Below are 14,787 nucleotides of genomic sequence, written 5' to 3'. Positions count from 1 at the left end.
GATAAAGATAGTAGGGCCATGGAGATGATTGGAAATAGGTCTGCACTGCTTCCACATTGGCCTTTAGGACCATCAACTACCAGACCCATATGACCAGATATGCTCTGACCTTGATTGGTCAGGCTTGTCAGGCTATTTCTGACCTCCCTGGTTGTGAGGGAATGTCTTCTGCTTTATCTGTTTTGGGTTCTTCCTCTAAGGTGGCTCACCACTCTGTCAAGTGCAGTTATGATCCTACTGATGCTGCCTCCAGAGCTATTGCCTTTAGGTCTGTCATGAGACACTACTCTTGGCATCATCTGCAGTCATTACCTGAAGACATTAAGGCCACGTTACTGGATGCGCCTTTGCATAATAAAATCTCTTTCGGACTGCTGCTGCTATATTTGTCTGTTTAAGAAAAAGGTAAAGCCATGCCGGACCTGAAACATATTTTTGTGTCCCCTAGCCCTAAGTTCCAGAGGAACTATCCTACTAGGTCGTCTTTTGTTCACAGGAAGCCTTGTCAGGCTGCTAAAGGAAGCTCTTCCTGCTAGTTTTCTCAGATTCCTGTGACCCAGAAGCCTCTTTTATCTGCTAAGCCTGCTTCTCTTTGACATTTTGCCCCCCCACCACTAGGTTGGTCCCTTTGTCTCTTCCTCTGTCTTCTAAACTGGCAGTTCATTACCTCAGAATCTTGGTTTCTGTCCATCCATCCATCAGGGTTAATTGGGATTCCTCAACCTCCTCAAGAGCAGCTTCCTCATTTCTCAAAGGTTCTTTGGTCCCTGATGGAACAGGGAACTGTTCAGCCTGCCCTTTCTTGTCAAGTAGGAAAAAGATTTTACTCCAGAATGTTCATGGTTACTCAAAAGGAGGGCACTTTGAGGCCTATTCTGGATTTCTCCTTACTCAACACCTTTCTCAAGGTTCCTTCTTTTCATTTGCTTTCTTTTCAAACCCTGCTCCCTCTGTTGCTTCCCCAGGCTTTTCTGGAATCCTTGGATCTGAAGGATGCATACCTTTGTATTCCTATTTACCCTCTTCAGGAAGTTTGTGTTTCTCTTTCTTTTCCTATTCAGTTCTCTGAATTCCCCTTTGACTTCTCTACTGCCTCAAGGATATTCACAAAATGCCTAGCTCTCTTGATTACCTTTTGCAAGCTCCAAAGCATTCAGATTTTTCCTTATTTAGACGTACTGTTGATTCAGGCACCTTCTTCAAGTTGCCTGTTGCACAGTCAGGAGTTCACCATATCTCTCCTTCAAAGTCTGGCGTTCACTGTCAACTTCCAAAAGTTTGTCCTGATTTACTCTCATGATCATGTGTATGTGGGCTGCAGGATTCGGACATTGCCAATGTTGGTCTCTCTTCCACCTCGCAAGGTTTTGTCCTTGACAGTTTTCTTCCTCTGCCTGCCATCCCAGCCAGAAAGTTTATTTAGGCCCTAGGATTCATGGCCTCCTCTATTCTAATGCTCCTCTTGTCAGACTGCATATGCAGAAGCTTCAGTGGCACCTCAGGTAATTTTGGCTTCAGCATTGCAACCCTCTGGATTTCAGAGCAATTCTCCTTCCTTCAATTCCAAGCACCTCCACAACTCCACTAAAAAATATTTTTGTAACAAAACACAGGTCCAAGCACTTTACCAGTATTTTCCTTTATTAGCAATGCGATCTGGTACCTCGGCCTTTTGCCTTCAAGGGATCACAAATCACCTGAGAAATTTCATCCAACAATTCCTGAGTGTTAGAAATATATGCTGTCATTTTATTCAGATTTTTTTCAGGTGAAAATACAAGAAAATATTGACATTACTCAATAAGGACCCAATACCAGATACTATCGGTCTACCCGGAGGTCTTTCCAGACATTTATGTATTTTTGGTAGAGCATAGTAGTTTAAAGTTCTGTGTTTTGGGTCAACCTTTTTCCATGGGAGGGAGTGATTATTCTCAAAAATTATTGGAATTGGAGACAAAAATTAAAATTTAAAACTTTAAAGCCCTTTGGACTTAATTTGGAACTGGCTGTTTAGTCTAATGAAATTTGATACAAAACTTGTATCTAAATTAATGTATTATTTATATTTTAGTATTTAAAATAGTGTGTATTTATAATTGTTAAAAGAAATGTATAGATAATTGAAACAAAATAGATATTAATATGTGGACTTAGATGGATGTATTTAAAATTTTGGATAAAAATGTTTAAATTTAATATGTAAAATGGGGAAGAAATGTTTATTGAATAATTGAATGAATTGATTTAAGTTGTTTGTGTTAATTGCTTTGTAAAGTGTATATAAATATGCTTAAAGCATACACTTTTTGTGATCCCTTGAAGGCGAAAGGCCGAGGTACCAGATCGCATTGCTAATAAAGGAAAATACTGGCAATTCTCCTTCCTTGTCTCAAGTAGGAATTCAAGTGGTGTATTCAGCAAATTACCTTCAACCTAGGCCTACCCTTTCAGCCTCTGGTTCCTTCTCAAGAACTGTTCACTGACACCTCAGACTTTGTTTGGGGGCTTCCTCTGGTCACCTGAAAGTTCAAGGTCTGTGCCCCTCCCATCAGAAATGAGGCCATACCAACATCAAAGAGATGAGAGCTCTGATTCTGGCCCTTCAGGCTTTTCACCTCATGTTCTGTCCAAGCACTCTGAAGGTTTACACAGACAACACCACAATGATGTGGTATGTCAACAAGCAGGCAGGCACAAAGTCTTGCCTTCTTTGCAGGCTGGCTCTTCAGGTCTGGGATCTGGTTATCAGTTATCAGCTAAATATTCAGGCAGTGTATATTCCTTCAGAGCACAGTCTAGTGGCAGACTCTTTGAGCAGATCCAAAACACAGGCTCAGAATGGATGCTTCGCAGAGCTGTGTTTCTGAACATAGTCCATCAGTGGGGTATTCCTCAATTAGATCTTTTTCTCTCCCCTCTGAACATGTTTCTCTATGCCGTCCCTCCCTTTTCAAGAGTCCTGCAGACTCCCCAAAAATATTTCTAGTGACTCTGTTTTGGCGAAGACCGCACTGGTTCCCCCTATTAATGCATCTGGCCAGGTCAGTACTAACATGTTAACTCATTGGTTGGACCTCCTCGCATTGGACAAGGGGTCATTCATCCATCCTCAATTGTCCACTCTTCAACTGACACTGTGCACAATAGGGTTTTGATCCTTTTCTGAGGACATGCTCAAGGTTTTACAGGAGACAAGAACATCTGCAACCAAAAAGTGTTATGTACAAATGGAAAAGATTTTCTGTCTGCTGCCATGCTCATAGCAAAGACCCTTTTTCAGTGGGGGAGTCCCTTTGGTTCTCTTATGTCTGTGAGTTGTTTGTCTGACTTGGCCTATTCTTTGTAAAGGCCCATTTAGGTTCATAGGTTCATAGGTTCATACTAAGCTATCTGCCCTAGGGCATTTATAAGCCTAGCCAGAATGTGTTTGGCTTTCGCCACCCATTTTAAATTTATTTTGCTATGCCCTTTTTCGAGGTTAGTATACTGTGCCTCTGTCTAACAGTGACACAGAAGTGATACCCGGGGTAAACCTACGATCTCCCATCCACTCATCAAGATTCCTCTTGAAGAGAGTCAATGAGGGACTCTGCCTAACCTGGACTGGGATTTTATTCCAGAGTGAAGGGAGCCTCTGGGTTATGAATCTGCCCCTCCAGCATGTCCTACTTATTTCAGTGCTGAGGTTCAAGTCTCTCGAGTGCGTAGCTCGATGGGATTTGGATTTTCTGAGGTGCAGCATGTCCATTAATTCGGGGTTGGACATGGCTTTATACATCAGGCACAGATTGCCTCTGAACAGGTGGTATGCCACTGAGTGGAGCTGGAGTTTCTTTAACCGGGCAGCATATGACATCTGTTTGAGCCCTTTGATCCTCTTGGTGAGGTACTTTTGGGGTCTTTCCAGTTGCTGCAGGTGTCTGGTAAGGTACATCCCAAAAGGGGCATTGTACTCTATTATGGGCCTGATGAGGGATGAGTAAAGAGGCACGATGACCTCCCCTGATCTAGATGTGAATCCCTTTATGATTAGGTGGGCTATATAAAATGTTTTTCTAACCACTTTGGCCAAGTGGTTGTCAAATGAGAGATTGCTATCAACTTGGGTCCCCAGGTCCCTAATTACTTCTTCTGTACTTAATGGATTACCACCTATGTGGTAATTTGTGGGCACTTTGTTTTTGCCAAAGGGGATGACTATACACTTTTTGGCATTTAGCTTGAGGCCATGGCTCTGGCACCAGTTGTCTGTTTCTATGAGGCCCTTTTGGAGGATGCTTGTGTCGGCTGGAGAGTCGATTATGATGCCCAGTTTGCAGTCATCTGCGAACTTGGTCAGCCACAGTCCTTACGTGTTGGGCCTGTACCTCCGAGAAATATATACCAAACAAGAGAGGTCCCAGGACTGAGCCTTGTGGGACACCACTTGTAACTGGTTTGGAGTCTGACATGGCTCCAGCAGTTCTAACCATGTGGGTTCTGTCCTTGAGCCAGTTTGCAATCCATCTAGTGACATAGGGGTTTATATTTAAGCTGGTGAGCTTTATCTATAATGTTCGAGTGGGGTATTGTATCGAAGGCTTTTGCAAGGTCCAGGTAGGCTGTGTGGACCACCTTCCCCTCGTCAATGGCCTTGGTGACTGTTTCAAAGAAATCAACCAGGTTTAAGAGGCAGGATCTGCCCTTAAAGCCGAACTGGGTAGGATCCAGTGTCTGTAGGTCCCCAATATCTTTATTTATGAGGTCCATGATGATCCTTTCCATAGCTTTGCAGACCAAGCTAGTCAGGCTTATGGGGTGATAGTTTCCAAGATCCGTTGAGGCACCACCTTTATGGACATGGGCCACTGTTGCTGTACGCCACTCTTTGGGCACATATCCTGTAGTAAGGCTGAGATTGAACAGTAGTTTTATGTTTGGGTTTAGCTCTTCTTGGAGTTCATGTAGGACGCAGCCCAGGACACTGTCTGGTCCCATTGATGCTGTGTTTTTTTGCTTTGGAGAGGGCGGCTCTTACCTGAGCATCTGAGATGTCAGGGGGGCAGCACTGTGCTGGGATAGATATTTGCCCTTTTGGTGGGGAGGGGGGAGGGAGAAGTTTGTGCTGAACCTGTCAGCTAGGATGTTGGCAATGTCTGTGGGTTCGTGTATTTTTGTCATTTTGGACTAATTCTGAGCATATCTGGGAATTACCACCCAGGTTCCTAACATAACTAAAGAAAGCCTTGTGATTATCCTTAGTGTCCTGTGCAATTTTTCTCTCAAAGCTGGCCTTAGACAATTTTATGAGTGCCCGTAGTTTTTTGCTAATACTGATCAGTGATGCCTTCCCTTTTTGGGATTTTGCTCTATCATTTAGTAGCTTCCTCCTTCTGTTGTATAGTTTGTTTATGGCTGGGGTCCACCAGACAGGATGTCTGCCTTTGGAGGATTGGGTCTTGGTTTTATTTGGGATCGATGATCCATGCATTCCTGAAGGTGTTCATAGAATGTGTTTATAAAGGATTCTGTGGTCTGGGCCGTATTTTCCACAGGCCCGGCATTCCACCTCGGTTTTGAGGAGTGTGAAATTTGCTTTAGAGAAGTTTTTCACTGTGGTTTTCTGGGCAGGGGTGAGGTCCGGATGTGAATATCCAGTGAGATTAGTTTATGGTCTGATCTTACCAGTGAGGGATACACTTCTGGTCTGGAGCATAGAGTCCCCATGTTGGTGATGATCAGGTCCAGTATATTTTCCCTCTTGTGGGAGTGGTAACAAGTTGTTCCATAGCATTTGAGTTTATAAATTCTAGGAACCTTTGGGCTAGGGTGTTGGAGCTAGAGTAATGCTCCCAGTCTATGTTTGGGTAGTTGAAGTCACCCAATATAATGGTGTTTGGAGAGACCTTCATGTTTTCCAGTGTTCTCAGGAAGGCCGAGTGGGGTTCCTGGGTTTGGGAGGGTGGTCTGTAGCAGGCTATAAACTGGAAGGCAGTTTTACCCACTGTTAGTTGCACATGGATAGTCTCAGATGCTTCATGCTTTGCCACCAACCTGGAGGTGTGGGTATCTTTGATGAATATCGATACGCCCCCTCCTTTTGTGGTTCGGTCCAAGTTTTGGGGCCGAAAAGCATGGTATGAGGTATAACCTGGTAATGCTGGGGTGCTCTCGGGAGCCCTGAACCAGGTTTCTGTTACTGCACAGATGTCAATGTTCTCCATGCTAAGGAGAGTTTTGAGTGCGTGCATCCTGAGGTTTAGACTTCTGGCGTTGGCATTACTCTTAGTTTCTTATCCCTTGTGATACCTATGGAGGTGGTTTGTCTTTTGAGCCTTGCCTAAAAAAGGCACTATAGGGGTAGCAAGAGCCTTTGCCAATATCCGAAAGCCCAGGGGTGACAGGTGCAAGCTGTCCCTAGCGAAGCATCGTGGCTTGTGGAGCATATCATCCCAAGCTGACAGGCATTGGATCCCTTTGAATGACACCAGTACTTAAGCCAATTGTTGAAATTGATCATCTTAACTTCATATTGTGGTATCATTCTTGGTGAGGGTATGATGCTACTCAAGGTCAGGGTCATACCTGCCTGGGCTACATGCTCAGAGAGCTCCTCTATGTCTCTTTTCATGTAGTCCAGGGAGGTAAGTCTCAGGTCATTCACACCAGCATGGACAATGACTAAATCATATTTGTACTTGCCTTGGAGTGACCTGAGTGCTTGTGTTATGTGGCGGATCCTAGCACCCGACAGGCTGCTCACTGTGACCCTCTCCTTGTTCAGCCTGGTGAGCAGGACGTCAGTGTGCCTGACGATAGAGTCACCTATTACAAGTGTATCAGGTGTGTTGTTTAGTCTTAAGGGCTGTGACTGTTCGGCACACTGGCTTTGTGAGATATGTGTTGCACGTGTTTTGTTTTGGGGTAGCAGTTGCTTGGGTGTCTGCTTTGGAGGTCTCTGCTGCTTAGGCAGATCTTTATTTAGAGCCTATGAGTATGTTTTTGTGTGATTATGTGTTTGGTTTGCTGTCGTGGTAGGTCTATGTGAGACTGGAATTGTAGTGTGTGTGGTTTCCTTCTCCTCCTGACTGGTTATGCCAGTACTGAGATGAGAGAGCTTAGCCTCCAGTTTGGCTGTATGGTTGCATCTCTCACATGTGTTGGAATTTGTTGGGAGGAGGAGAAGGTTGTCTGTGTACATGAGGCAGTTGTAACATTGCCTCAAGATTCCCAGATTCACCAGCCGGACCGGAGAGGAAATTGACAACTGACCTTTGGATATGCTAGAATAATATTGGGAATTCCTTTATAATTGAAAACAAGGGCCAGTGGTGAGTGAGGGTGTAGTGCTTTTAATTTTTAGTGCTGACTTATATAATTGCTTTAGTGAGCAAGTGCCAGGTAACTTAAGTGCAATGTGTTACAGGTAACTTAAATGCAAAAACGACAAACAGTAACTTTCTTTCAAGTGAAACAAGGAAATAAGTACAGTAAGCAATGCAGATATCACTAGTGATCCACAGAAGTGCTGAGAAGCCGCGTATTAGGTGGAATTAGCGTTCCAGGAAAATAACAAGCAAACAAACAACAAGCATATAAACAAAGCTAGATTCAGCAGGCCTGGATCTAGTCTATGCTACAGCAAACAAGATGCATCAATTTCAGTAAGATACAGTTCAAATATTCAGGCACTATAAACCTTTAACCAGAAATTCCCAGCTCAGAAGGGCAGAGTCCAGGCTCTTCTCCCACAAGAGTGCAGACCACGAACCTTCTTAATGTAAAATAACTGGCCTGAAGCCCAAGTGCTTAAACCAGAACTAATACACTTTTAGAATAACAGACACTGGGCTCTCAATCAGCAGTTCTCAACTTAGAAGGATGAAAGCTACCTGTCCTGCCACCACAGTGCATGCCACAAACCTTCCTAATGTAAAACAACTGGTCTGAAGCCCAAGTGCTTAATCCAAAAGACTTAGAATGATAGCTACACTTTAACCAAGTTACTACCAAGCAGTAATAAATACAATTGAATACTTTAGAGAATGCCTGGATTAGTGCTCAAGTTACACAAACAAAGCTAGATCCAGCAGGCCCGAATCCAGTCTATGCCACAGCAAACAAGGCGCACCAACTTCAGTAAGAAGCAGTTCAGATATGCATGCACTATAAGCCTTTAACCAGAAATTCCCAGCTCAGAAGGGCAGAATCCAGCCTCTCCTCCCACAAGAGTGCAGACCACGAACCCTCTTAATGTAAAATAACTGGCCTGAAAGCCCAAGTGCTTAAACCAGAATTAATACACTTTTAGAATAACAGACACTGAGCCCTCAATCAGCAGTTCCCAACCTATAAGGATGTAAGCTACCTGTTCTGCCACTACAGTGCAGACCACAAACCCTCTCAGTCCAAAACAACTGGTCCGAAGCCCAAGTGTTTAAACCAAAAGGCTTAGAATGAGTTACACCAAGCAGTAATAAATACAATCGAGTACTTTTAAGATGATGCAAAAGTAAAATAAAGTAGGTAGAAACACAAGTACAGTAAAAGCAGATGAAATTTTTTTTTTCTGAACAAGTGCTGAGATCAAAGAAACAGATTTGAGTGCTGAAACTAGAAAACTGGCTAGTTATAAGAAAAAAAATAAGCTAGAAGGCTTCCCTCCAACACAGAAGGGCTTGGGGGCTCAGAAGCCTACAAATAGTCTATACCACTTAACAGGAAAGGCAGGAAACCAGCTTAAATTTTTTTTCTGTTTCCCAGATGCTCTCTTTGTACACAGTAGGAGTGCCTGAAATCAGAATATGATCTCACTGCACTCAGTTGAGTGAGCAAATGAGATGGGCCCAGAAGGAGTATCCAAACACAAATTTACAAGAGGAGCGGGCAGTTTCAAGGCCACTAAGATTAACACCAAAACAAAAACAGGGAGGGTGAGTGGGACTAACTGAAGAGCAGAGTCAAAACTTCCAGTTCAGTTAATATTCCTGCAACACAGTTAAAATCAATTTAAATACTGTATTTTTTGAAAAAAATTGTCAGTTATTTCTGCCTGTCTGCCCTTGTATCCTCATTTAGCTTCTTGTTTTGAGGTCAAACCATCTTAAAGGCATCCTGCATCTTAGGCTGCAAGGAAGCCTATTCCTCCTCCTTGGGACCTTAATTTTGTTTTGAAAAATTGAGCCAGACACCTTCTCAGTCTGCAGTTTCAGCTTCTCTGCAACACTGTACCTGGAAGACTGTCTTGTTGATTGTTCTTACTTCTGTTTGGAGTGTTTCTGAGCTTCAGGCCCTCATGACCATTTCTGCCTTTTTGTTTTTTCACAGAGACATGTCTCTTTGTACTAATCCTTCTTTAATGCCTATAGTTGTTAATGAATTCTCCTTAAATCAAGCATTACAACTCCATTCCTGTTTTTCTTTTCAGTATACTAGTGATAGTGTCTTGCATACCTTGGATTTGCATAGACAGTTCATGTATTATTTGGATAAAGCTAAGACCATAAGTCTGTCCAGCTTTTTGTTTTTCATCCCAGGACTTTTGGTTTAGCTGATACCAAGAAAGCCATCTTCCTCCTGGATATCTAAGGCAGTTTAATTTTATTTTCATGGAAAATGTCTGTCTACCTCGGTTAGAGTTCACTGCGCTAAAGCTGTTGCTTCTTCTGGTGTTTTCTTCAAGGGTTTGGACACCAATTGCATCCTTTAAGCTGCTATTTGGTCCTCAATACATACCTCCTAAATATTATAAACTGGATATGGTTTCTAGAGCCAGAGTAGATTTTGCTAGGGCCATCCTGCATGGGTTTGTTGAGGGCTCTTCCCAGCCTTCCACCTCCCACTCCCTTTCTTGAGAGATACTCTCGAATACTGCAACAGTGGTATTGAAAGACGCAGTACAGTTGTGTAAAATCTTACCATAACAGTAGATGTCCTTCTTTGCAGTATTCAGGCCCTCCCTCCATCACACTTTTTTCTTTTGGGTTTTGATTGGTTATTCTCCTGGCTGAGTGTCCCCCTTTTCTTTCTGCATGTTCTCCCCTTGGAAGTGCATAGCCTCCTCCTGTCCTGTGGAGCCTGTTCTCTACTGGGGCAATTTATTTCTGCGTACCTGCATCTGTATATCATGGTTATGCCCTGTTCTGTGTGCAGGGAGCATGTGTGATGTATAGAACATATTACAAGATCTAAAATCTTTGATCTACTGGATGGACATTGGGATGTCCTTGACAGGAGATCCCTAAGGTTAAGAATACTGCAGCAGTGAAGAGAAGGACATCTACTATTATGGTAAGATTTTACACTGTATTCTATGGTAAGGTTACTTATACAATATGTTTCTTTTTGCAGTGGCGTAAGGAGTGAAGAATAAACTGTCTGCTACCCAAACTGTTTACAGTTCTGCACATTGACACAGTAATTCAAAATGTATGATGTAAATGTAAACAAATTAAACTTTTTTTTTTTTTGCAGAGGGGCTACACCCCTCAAGTGAGGATTCGCCCACTCACTCCTAATCTGTAACTATACTCAATCTGAAGGCACACATCCTTGGAAAAATGGTTAATGTAATTCCGTTTTCCCTTTCCCTGTACTGCAGTATACCAGTCCTTGTATCAGTACATGTGCATTAGCTATACTAAATTCACTGCTTCTTTGAGCTTAAAGATTGAATCACGAGTTGACTAAATAGTTACTGCTGGGGTTTAGTAAATACTACTCTTCTATCTATAGAAACGTGTCATATTAAATTAATTGAAAGATTCATTAACCAATTAAAGTGTGTGTGTGTGTGTGTGTGTGTGTGTGTGTGTGTGTGTGTGTGTGTGTGTGTGTGTGTGTGTGTGTGTGTGTGTGCACATTTATTTTTTCACAGGTTCAAAAGCTATATTTCCCAAACCAGCAAGATCTTAATTCTTTCTGTACAGACCGCCACACTAGATCCAGACATCTTGTATTTTTCATCGACTGTCTTATTTTGGGAAATGTATATGTCCAGTCCTTCACCAACTGCTTTGCATGGTGATTCATAGTGTTAGTTTTGAACTGGCATCCAGACGATAGATGCCATTAATGGTAAGCATAACTGATGAGATCCAGTCAATGGAGTTCCATTTATTGTGTGATACTTTTCCCCCCCAGCAGTATGCACCATATCCTGTATATCCTTCTTCACTTCCAAATATCCATAGAAATCATTGAGTAAACTCTCTAGCAACTGTATGCTACCTTTGCCTATCTGTATTCCAGACTTCCATCTGTGAGTTTGTTGTATCCCAGTGGGTATCAGTCTTCCTTTCCAGATCAACTATTACTGATTCATAAGCAGAGCTGACCCAGGTTATCTTTGTTGTAGGTGAAGACCTTTGTACTTGCACCAATGAGCCACTAAACTCAGTTTAAATGGTAGTTGTAATTGTGAGAATTCACTGATTTAGCTCTAGTTGTTAAATTGTTTGCAAAGCTTGTCAAAACATTCGCTCACTAGGCTGTAACCCTCTTCCTTTTATTTTCTTTGCTGAGTTTTGTAAAAGATTATGAGCAACTTAGCTTTGCATACTGCTGTAGCTGCTGCTGATGATCTTGTCTTGGTGTTTGGATTGCTTTTTAAAATTGTTGACTTATTTAAGGTGCTTTGCTTTTTATCTGAATTAAGAGATCTGCTTTTTTGTGACCAGGGTTAAGAAGTTGAAGAATCCAAGAATATGCTTCAGTGAAAATGAATACTTTTCTGTGGAATAACATGCCATAAAACTTATTGAGTGCTACCCAAGCAGAAGTATTATTTTCTGTTGATTATTTTTTTGTTTCTCGCTGTGTCTAGTCCCCTTGTTTTCTTAGTTTGAAACCAATTTCTGAGTGACAAACACTAAACATGTAAAGCTGTTTAAAGTAGTGTAAGAAATTGTAGAGAAAAGGATCAAAGTTTTTAAATTCTGCCTTAAAATTACTCTTGTCTTTGGACTTGTACAGAATATTCTGCATTTTGATCTAGCCCTGCCAAAAATACAGAAGCCATTACTTTGAACTACACACAGCTCTGCTAAAACCACAAACCTTGTCCAGTAACCTAAAAATAACTTGCGGCATTCAGAATGGGTTTGTGCTGGGAGAGTGATTTGCACTGTATGGTCCCACTCAAGTCAGATGTTATTTGTGAGTCCAGCATTATAGGAATAATTAGAGAAGAGGATCATTATAGGTGGGTTGGTTATTTGTCCTGAAATATCACTCTCGCTGTCACTCAAATTTATTTATTATTTTATATATTGATTAACCATGCAAACACATTGAGCACATGTCCCTTTTCAGGGTGACCAAGGAGTTGTCTGATCATGTGATTTGCTTGACACACAGTAGGCAAATGGGTGATGATCAAGAACACTGGATCATGTGTAAGCACAGATCCAAAATAGCGAGTAACGTGGTTGCGCAATATGCAGTGTTTTATAGTATCACCTCAAATTATTCTACTGCTAAAGCTGATATAAGTAAATTAAAGAGTTTCCCATTATTGTCAAGCATGCCTCTCAGATGTCTTTGATTTTGTCCTTATCTTGCTATAGCCCTTGTAATCCATTCTAAAATGGGCAATTTAGGGAGAAAAGGAGGTGGGTTAAACTTAATAAATAATGACAATAATTAGATTTATAGGCCTCTTTTACTTCTGAAAAGGTATGTCAGTTCACACTATTCTCTTACTTTGCCAGCTTCTTAAGTTAATTGTACTTTGTTGTTGTTGTTGTGTCTTTCGGCTTTTCCCGGTTAGGGGTCGCCACAGCGGAACTCCGGTCCACTAATGATTGGCAGTTGATTTTTACATGCTGAGTTGCCAGCCCTAACGCACAACCTTCAACGAAGGTATGCCCATTCACGCATGTCTCCATGCAGAAGACGCTGTAGCTGAGAGTCGAACTGGACAGCGTCTTACTGTGAGGTGACAGCGCTACCGCACTAATAGTTTAAAAAGTGTCCCTGATTGTTTTGGATATGTGTCTGATTCTGAACAGGTTGGAAGCTGTGTCTGTTCAGCACTGCTTCTCAGATGTTCTTGATTTTGTCTCATTATGTATTGACATGCTGTTTGAAAAATACTTATTTTTTCTGATAATGTCTGATATTAAGAGTTTCATGCTTCTAATCATACCTCTCCATGTCTTGGCACAAGAAATCTGGACAAAGCCCAAAAACAGGAGCAAATTTGAAATATTGCTCTTATAAACTTAGAAAGTTGCAAGAGTGAAAGGTGTTAGCATGCATTTTCTGAGGGATGTAAAGTCTGAAACTCTTGTTTGTTATTATTTAGTGGTTTAATTTCTAATCAATTTGCCAGAAAGCCACAAATTTTATGAAGAACAGAGTAAAAAATATGAGGCAAAAACTGAACAGTCGAGGTATGCTTCTAATTGTTGGGGAAACAAGTGTGCATTAGTCTGAAACCTTGCTCTGTCAAATTAAGTGCCCTAGGAGCAATGATTAAAACATACAGTGCCTGATTTGGGCCTTTCCACCCATTATTTTTAGATGTGTTTGTACTGAACAAAGAAGTTGGCAGTTATGGTTCAGTAGCCAATGTATCACTGAGGCTAGTAACTACCAAACTAATTAATACAGGTAATGCTGGATTTATGGGTTTCAATGGGCACACTAATAGATTTGTCAATGAGCGCACACGTTTCTTTATATTATTGAGCGTTGACTGAATATTGTAAAAAAGTGGAATCAAAAGGAAACTATATGCTGCAATTCCAATCTTCAGAAAAGGTCAGAACATTGCATAAATGCCACAACATTTGTAGACCTACGCAAAAATACTGGTACAGTCCAATGATGTCCTTCATGGATGCATCTGCAGTCATAACAAGTGGGTTGTCCTGTCGTCAGGCAGCCCTGCAGTCTTCCAAAGTCCGGGTCGGCTGATGTCGCACTCCACCCGGCGTCATCTCTGTTGGTCTTGTATAAAGGCATCAGCCGACGCCATTTTCCTCAGTCTTTCTTGCCGGCGTGGCTTGAAGAAGCTGTTCGCTCGGTCGGATCCAGAGATTACTTCGGACTCTTTCTTGCCTCAGCCGATGTCAGAAAAAGTTAACAATTGTTTAAACTGTGGGAAACAAATACCTCATAAAGATTTCCACTCTTACTGTCTGCCTTGTTTAGGCCCAGCCGCAGCCTGTTCGAACAGTTTTTCGGTTCTGATTTTATTATGCCGTCGGATCCTCCGACTACCCAATCTAGCAAAAGGTTTTGGCGAAACCATGGTCAAGCAAACATGAGTGTCTCGGTTTTCGGAAACCGAGAAAACTGAACAAAGTACAGCTGAACCAATTCCTACAACTGAGGCCCCTGCTACAACTCTTGAAACGACTTCAGAAATTTTACCCACTACGGTGGTTGACTTATCAGACACCATCCCTTGGATGTTTCTACCCCAGCACGTGGTGCTGCTAGGCCTCCAGCAGCCATGTCCATTAAGGCCTTCGCCAGGGCTAAAGCAGCCAAGACTACTAAAACAGTGCCTGTTAAACCACCCACATCCAGGCCCTCTTCTAGTTCTCAAATGCTTACTTTGGCAGAAGATTTAATTTCTTTAATTAGAGGATCTCAATCTCACCCAGACAGGGCCTCTCAGCCCCCAGAGAACAGACCTAGGGCAGAGCCCCGCCAGTGTCCTCTGATGATTCTGCTGATGAATCAGACATAACTGACCAGCCAGAGGCTCCTTCTCCAATTTTGAAGATTCTGATGCTGAAGAATCCATCCCAGCTGCTTCCCCACCAGAAGAATTCTCCTTTGAAACCTTGCATG

General features: G+C 42.2%; 1 protein-coding gene across 1 annotated transcript in view; it reads left to right on the top strand.

The window, feature by feature from the left end:
- The window catches only part of DYNLT2B (dynein light chain Tctex-type 2B), a 602,204-nt gene that overhangs the window by 124,021 nt on the left and 463,396 nt on the right, over window positions 1–14,787 (top strand). The gene's annotated exons all lie outside the window — the stretch shown is intronic.

Source organism: Protopterus annectens, chromosome 4.part1 (assembly GCF_019279795.1).
Source record: "Protopterus annectens isolate FY-2018-M chromosome 4.part1, PAN1.0, whole genome shotgun sequence".
Lineage (NCBI taxonomy): Eukaryota > Metazoa > Chordata > Ceratodontiformes > Protopteridae > Protopterus > Protopterus annectens.
The sequence above is the reverse complement of the archived record's forward strand: the minus strand, read 5'-3'. Positions and strand labels throughout refer to the sequence as shown.